This window comes from Pygoscelis adeliae, unplaced genomic scaffold, assembly GCF_000699105.1.
Source record: "Pygoscelis adeliae isolate BGI_AS28 unplaced genomic scaffold, ASM69910v1 Scaffold113, whole genome shotgun sequence".
Classification (NCBI taxonomy): Eukaryota; Metazoa; Chordata; class Aves; order Sphenisciformes; family Spheniscidae; genus Pygoscelis; species Pygoscelis adeliae.
In genome coordinates this window covers 12,711,303-12,719,395 of record NW_008825108.1, presented here as the reverse complement: position 1 = coordinate 12,719,395, position 8,093 = coordinate 12,711,303, and the positions used below count along the sequence as shown (strand labels likewise).

The 8,093-nt window shown below is 41.4% G+C and overlaps 1 protein-coding gene across 1 annotated transcript in view; it reads left to right on the top strand.

The window, feature by feature from the left end:
- Positions 1-8,093, top strand: part of ANO6 (anoctamin 6) — a 78,461-nt gene that overhangs the window by 2,302 nt on the left and 68,066 nt on the right. The gene's annotated exons all lie outside the window — the stretch shown is intronic.

Below are 8,093 nucleotides of genomic sequence, written 5' to 3'. Positions count from 1 at the left end.
GGGGGGCGGGCCTGGCAGGGTGCTTGCACCACAGCTCACCTCCTTCTGCTACAACTTCTGATGATCTTCCCGTGGAAAATACGTGATCTCTTTGTCGGTGCTGGCGGTGTGTGCCAGGTGGGGCTTCCTCTTGAAGCGGCGTTGCCGTGCTCCTGCTTTCGTAGCATCAGCACAGGCTAGGTTTCAGAGAAGCACCGAAAACTTCACCTGTCCCTTTCCCTCTCCTGGGAGGGAAACGCGTGAGATGGCACAGAAGCAGCACTTGGCAGTTAAGTGCGAGGCTGGAGAGCTTTGGCGTGGCGGTGATCTCCCAGCACAGGCAGAGCCTGCGCCAGGGTGCCTTGCTCCCTTGGGAAATGCGAAGAACGCCCTGGCCTCCGCACACCCCCGTGCACGCAGCATCCCCCGGGGCTGGTCCGCATGGCTGGCATCAGCTTCGAGGGACAGCAGCTAGCTCTCCTCGTACTGCCTGACTTGCGTGCCTTAATTTGACAGCCAAGGAAAGGAGGGGGGAAATTACACCTCTCCCCGCCCCCCTCCCCCCCCAAAAAAAAGTAAGGGAGAAAATTGGCAAAGCATAGAAAGATAGTAATTTTGCTGGGAAAAAAATGCATATTGTGTCTGCCAGAAATGCAGACAGTAAAATGACCAGAGAGTTTTAAGTTCAAAGACAGTGTACGTTAGTCTTATCCCACAGCAGCAGAAGTACAGAATTTTGATAATTTTTTAGTAGTGGGACTGAACTTCTGCATTTGTAAAAAGTTCTAGTGACATTAACTCTCTCTGATACTCTTGCTGCCTCTAAATACTAATCCTTAACAATGGCCAATACAGTTTGCCTCATTTATTCAGCTAGCTCACTCCAAAAGTGTATAAAGTTTAAGCCTCACCCAATGTCTGCGGAAATCAGGGAATGTCTTTCCTCCAACGTTACTAGCCTTTGTTTCAGATGCTGTGGGAGTATCCCTTGCTTTACAGTAATAGTCCAAAGACAAATTCAGTTTTCCATATAAAGTGAGGCAGAGGAATTGTTTGACTCCGTTCTCCAAATTAAGGGGTGGATCAGCACTGCAATGTATTAATCAACACATGCCTTTTTCTTTCCATTCTTCACCCCAGAGAACAACCAAATTGTTTCCTACTCATGACTCTCTATCAAATTTGGGGTTAGTTCAGCTCCCAGAGCCAGCAAATCATGAGCTTGCAGGATACAGCCGTTTGGAAAAACACATGCTATGTGGCAAAATTGACTAGAAATTGAGCAGTGATGATTTCATGAGTTGTTATGCAAAGCCTGTTACGCAGTGCCCGGCTCTGTCACGTTTGCTGTTCTGCCTTGCAAAATGCATGCGTAACAGTCTCGAGGTTTTTATGTTAGGTATAATTACAGGAGAGCTATTTTATTAGTCTGAGAAACTTGTAAATCATCCATTTACCTCCAGCTTTATTGTACCACTTGCATCTGCATTTTCCCCAGGAAAGCCATCCCTGCTTTAGCAAGTAAGCAGGACTTTTGAACTCTTTCCAGTTCCATTCAAGATCAGTCCCAAGTGTTTATAGCTCATCAGGAAAGCATTATTATGGCATATCAAAGTTGTAGTCATGGCACATAAAGGGAGTGCTCTGGCTCATTGGCATACAGTTGGTTTTGGTTATCCGCGCTGATGACTAGCAAACCGCTCACATCAGAAGCAGACTTAGGCAGGAGTCCAGAGAAAGAGCTGGGCTAATGAGTCCCAATCCACAGGAAGGTACCACAACCGCGCTGCCGGCCATACATAGCTTTGAAATGGATTGTTTCGGTCAGGCTTGTGCTTAAGGAAGAAAGTCTTGTCCTAAGGTTAGGCTTTTTTGACAAGTTGAAACCCTTTTTTTCCAGTGCTTAAACAAGATGGGCAACTTCTTCTTTTGGAGCCGGACTGTTTTCAACAGGATTGTTACATTAGTGGCATCAATTTGTTTCTGAGATATCTTGTTACCAGGCAGAAATGGTGGGAAGGACATTGACCTGCGGTTGCCACAGCATTTAAAATTCTCCAAACCCATTATTTTCTGCCTAGAAACTGTCAGACAGTTCCATAAACTGTAAAGTTTTTCTTTCCCTGGTGCCAAACCTCATACCATATCTAAATTAGTTTGCTTGTGTTTTGGGATTTACATAATATCTGAGTGTGCTTTCCAGAAAAATTAACTTCTGCAGACAATATCCAGAGGCATCCACTCTGACTAACCATTCCGCACGACATACTTTTCTCTTCATGGGGATATGTTAGCATCTTGCTCACTCTTTGTTGTCTTGGTTTTGCTCAAATATACCTCCTAGTTGTTCCTTGAGCTTTGAGTGTACAACATCTTCCCATCTTCTGACACTGCTGCAGTAATCGTCAAGCCATGCTTTATAGGTGACCAAGAAGTGGATGTTCATATGTTAACCTTTTTCTTGTCACACAGTGTAGCTGCTGTGCCAATGAGAATTCCAGCTCTTTTGGAATTCTCTAGGAAAAGGATTTAATGCTGTTGTTCAGCACATGTTTTTACCAACTACAATAAAAATGTACATCAGTATGGGCTTATTCAAGCAACATTATCTGGGGAGTTGCAGCATAAAATAACCAGTTTTGTGCAGCCCACTGTGCAACTGGAACCCTGTCCTGAGGGGTGGTGTTGTAATCCAAACGGTGAAGAACAGGCATAGCTATTCTTCACCTCATTACTTTTGCTCACTGTTCTGTTCTCTGCTTGTTTCCTCATGGCATATACTGAATTTTATTATATTGCCTGCCTAGAGCTTCTGTTTTTTCCTATTCAATAGCTTCATTAACTTGACCTGCTTCTCATATGACCCTACAGATATTATTGATATCATATACTGTACTCCAATATGAATGTACAGTACACCAACAGTGTTCTACAAATTACTCCAGTGTTTGCCTTCATGGTGCTGTGAAATGGTCAATTCTCTATAGAAGTCTTCTAAAGGCAATGGAAAGTCTGAACAGTTAGATTCCTTGATTGAAAAATGTGGGTTTGTCCTGCAATTTATTAGTTGTAATCCTCACACTGTGGGAAATTTAAAAGTGGTCTACTCGGCAGTAGGTGCAGGAATCAGATCTGATAATTTTATAACATGCAAGGCTTTATAAGCAGATTCTTCAAAAAAATGTAATTCTGTTTCTGAGAGGACAATATCTGGCTTTTCAGTCTACTTACAGTAATGAGTAAGACTGCCCCAGTCCACTCTTATCACACCTGGTTTTCTTCTCTTTTTCTTCTCTGTCTTGTAATCAACCTAAAAATTATTGGGGCACATTTCAGTCACCCACTGTCCTGAAGAAGGCTGTGGGATGGGTATGCCTGATGAGCTGAGAATCAAGAATTTCTGCTCCCCAATTCTGTGCTCTGTGTGCGACACTCTTCTTCTACGTGTGCATCTAGAATTTTTTAATGTAGACATATTTCTCATTTATTCTGATTTGCTACTGAGGCAGCGAGAGACTTTTCATGGTGAAGTGGGACTTGTACAGGTCCAGGAAACACTGCCCTGTAATACTGCTCAAAATTTAAACCACCTTTCATGCCTTCATGTCCTTCCTCTTATCTGTTACCCTGGTGGTCTACCTACATTTCTTCCTCTCTTCATACTTCAGTAATTTTATTTTTTAACTTTCTGCCCACTTCACTTTCACTGAATCCAAGCCACACAGGAGTAACATCCTTGTAACCAAGTATGGCTGCATTTGAACAGTACACTGCTGGTACCACTCACTTTTTAATTCTGATTTAATGATTTTTCTACGAAACTACTAAAAAATACATAGTGAGAGTATAAATACTTAACTACAATATAATTGCTGTTTTGTAGCTATTTATAATTCATAAAGTCTGGAGGAGATCAGAGTATTTCAAGAATCAGGCAGGAATTTAGGAAACTGATAAAGTTCACAAATTTACCAGATTTTTCTCTTTTTAAAGTTTTTCTACTATAACAGAATTCCCAGTTGTCCATTAGAAACTTATTAAGTCATTAATTTTATGTCAGATATTTATCACAGGTGATTCCTTACAAGTTTTTCCTCTACACAGCCTACAAGTTCTTTTAAAAGGAAAAATGCCCTATACACATTTATGCTCGACATCTTCAATTTTTTAAATGACTTTTCAAGCATTATCATTTGTAAAAAAGAAAACTTATTAAAACTGATACGTAGGAAACAGCCAGGCTTGTGTTACGTGGTACAGAACTCCAGCAGCTCCGTAGTGTTACAGTTATTGAAAGTAATGCAATCAAAAACCCACAAAAAACGTCCTAGTATCAGCTGATTTGCAGTTTATGCAGTATATCAAATTGCAGGTAGAGAGCTTGAATTTCAGGAGACCAGAGGCATGGAAGGGGTGATGTATGCATGCCATAACAGACATCGTGTCAGTCTGTGAGTCACACAAATGGACCTTTCAAAAGTAATTAGAGAAGGATTATAAATCAGATCTGTTACTATATGCATGGAAAGTTCAATAAAGTTGTTATCATTTAAATCACCTCATCTTAGTATTTCTTAGTACCTGCCATTTCCTAGGAAATGATGGGTTGCATGCTGTGGAATAAAGGTCTAGTTTGCCAGTAGACGTGTGGCAAACCCCAAGAGGGAACTGATACGAAAACTGATGTTTTCTGCTGTGGTTAAAAAAAAAAAGAAACAAACACAAGGGTGCTTTTGTATGAGAGCAATTACCTGTCATAAATTAAATAGTCTTTGTAATGCCTTCCAGGTTATCCCTTGTAAAGAACAATGGATTTTTTCTTTTATTGTTTATATTTAGTTTGAGATAATATATTCTTGTACCCCTCTAAAAAAGTCAAATAAAGAAGCATTAGCCTAAGTTCGAGATTAACTGGGATAGGCCAGGAAAAAAGTTACTCATTTTTGTGCTTTATAAATCATGCCCAAATAATAAAACTAAATATCCTATGCTTGACATGTGAAGATCTTTAAAAAAGGTGCTGCAGGCCTTAAGCATCTGAAGCTGCTGCAGGTGTGTGTTTAACAAGATAATGCATTTAACAGGGTGTGAATGTCAAGGAGGTGGGCGCTGAAGAATGGTGCCGTGGGTTGGATTGTTTATTGTTCTTACATTCAGAAAACAAAGGTGGGGACAGAAATACTTTGCAAGTGCTGAGCTCTGTATCCTAATGAATAGAAGAAATCAGCTTGCTTTTGCTGGACTGTCACTGTTGCTTCAGTGCATGTCTCTGGCATGGTCCTTTCTAACAGTCTGAAGTATTGCTGTATAGAGTACGTATGTTATTAAACTGATATTTGATTGATATTTTTATTATAAAATCTAAAAAAAATCACCAAGGCATGGACCTAATATCACTTGTAACTTTTTAAGGGTTTTTTATTCAAATCCAGTCTCACTGTGAGTCTAGGTAGAACAGTTTTCCCACTGAGGAGTGTATGTGTTCATCTGCTGCACTGGCCGCGATGAGAGCCCGCTAGGACATTGTTAAGATTTTGTGTTAGGGTTCAGGTCTGATGAATCTGGAAGTTGAAATGAAAGCTTTAGGCCGTAACATCACAAACATGTCAAGCCAGCATAAATTGGCTTGTCTACCCAAAGAAGTATTCCCCCCACAACCACTTTACAGCAGCAGCTTAAGTCTTCATGGCATTTTGACCTTATTTTTCATTGGGGTGTATCAGTGGTAGCATGGTAGGAATGCAAGGCTGTAAAGGACACTGTACCATTTATGTTATTACTGCCAGTGTCTTCTGTGGGAAATGAAAACTGGCAGTCATGCGAATTGCTGTCAAACAATGGATGTTGTTTGATAATCAGTCCAAGAAAGCAAACACCTGAGCACAGAATCCTTTGTCTTCGCCACCCTTCACACTTTATTCAGGCATCCCACATCTATCTGAAGGCTTCATAAAAGGATGAGTGTCTTGATTGCTTCCTGAGGAATTATACAGGCATCTGAAAGATATTTTTGCTTGATTCAATGGAATTATTTCTACCCCTTGTTCTGACCTGTCCCAAACTCAGCATATGATAACAACAGTAGACACGTAGGCACGATTGCCTGCATGGCCTTCAGAAGTGAGATCCTGAAGCATCGCTAGAGCTCATTAAAAAAAAGTCCTCAACCTCAAGATGGCTTGATTTAATCTTTGAGCAGTGCCCACTCCTCTGCAGGAGGAATCACTCCCCAACCTCCTTATGTACACATGGGGTACCTTCCCCAAGGAAGTCAAGAGATGTGCTCAGGCCCCATGTTTGTATATCCATGATTTAGTTCTCTGCCTATGCGAAGGTAACTCACCTAAAGCAGTTGTTGGTATATCAGGGATAGGCTGCTGAGTGGCAAAGGGTAGGGAACGGAGAAGACTTAGACTTTCATTACCATCAGGCAGCCTGGCACATATTCTTCCATTGCATGATACTATCAAAGGGGAGTATAATCCCTTTTTCCCATTCCTGTCCTGCATCCATGTCAGAGCAGCTTCTCTTCACAAGCCTTCAGTTCCAAACCTTATCAATGTAGGTGGTCCATTTCCTAAGCAGCACTTGACCTGTGGAAGGGCATGATATTACTGAATGCAAAACAGGCAGAGCCTAGATAGTTTTGCTAATGGAAATAGCCATATTAATAAAATCTGTGTGTTATGATTGTAAAAAGGTAAGATTCAGACCAGCATAGGCGCCATTAGCAGGAATAACCAGGAAGACCGAATGGTTTTGGAAAGGGACCACATTTAAACATCTTTAATGAACACAGGATTCAGATTGGAAAATTAACAAAAATGTCTTAAAACACAAACTGACTGAACTTTAAGCAGTGTAGTTACAAGTCTGCTGAAGCATAAACATTCTTTAATTGATTTTATGCCTCATGTGGTAGAAATTGCAGCTTAGTTTTAAAATATTGTATAAAGGCTGGATAAGATTGAACCCTTCAATTTAGTGTTTACATTAAATAATTTCCAACTAAACTACTAATCATCCATATTCTTTAGACATAACTGAAAATCAAAGTTTTGTAGGAACTGCCACCAATAGCAGATTTTACTTTGCTTTTATGGTTTCCCTTCCTTTCAGTTTTTTGTTGATGGATTTCCGCTGACCCCATTAATCTGGTTAGTCAGGTTCTCCAGCATTCTTTAGATGTGATTTATCATGGAACATTAAATATTTGCATAGGAGACTGCTTACAGTACAGTCATCAGAATGAGCTGCTGTGCCGGTGTTCTTCTGTAGGAAACAGCCACCACCTCTCTTCTGTTCAAGTGCTGTTTGAGAGCAGCTGCTGCAGCAGGCTAATGTCTGGTAACTTGAGCGTCCATGGTGTGTTTCTGTCTTGTGGGCTTCTAGCTTGGGTGGATCTGACTATTCAGAGTGTCTACAGGAAGATCTCGGTTCTTGCTCCACTGCTGCAGCAGAGACTCGTGACCTGTCCCTCAACCGTTACTACTTTGGGAAATTACAGTCAGATAAGGAATCTTCACTGGGTAGGGAAGAGAATTGGGAATGTAGAGTGGGAGCAAGAAGCACTTGTGCGGGGATGCACTGAGTCTCCTGTGCTGTGGTGGTGCCAGAGCTAATGCATTTTGGTCAGGAGAAGGGGATGAGATTAGTGACTTTTCAGTGGGTGAAAGATTGTGGGTTCTTTCCTTCCTTTGTGGGAGGAATATTTAACTGAGAAAATGTCATCTGGATTGCAGATCAGGGTGGAAAATATGAGAGCCGATTACAAAATGTTGTCGGTGTAGCAACCCTGCTAAAGTGGCTGGGAACTGATATTAGTAATCCAAGGACATGCTGCTGTGATCTGGCACAGTGGAGGAGTTGAAGAAGAGCCACGTCCTGCCTGTGGAGCAGCTGGGGTCTGTTGTTAGTGGAGGGTGCCTGAGATAAGCACCAAAGACTAGAACTTAGATCAGTGGAGAGACTCCTGTAGCACAGACCGGGCTCTTGACTGAAGGGTCTGGTAAAATAAGGAGTGTCAAAGAGATGGAAAGAGTAAGGAGATGGAAGTAAAGGCAAAACATCCATTGAGACCTGGGTGCAGACTAAGAAAGAAAGTAAGTAAAAGG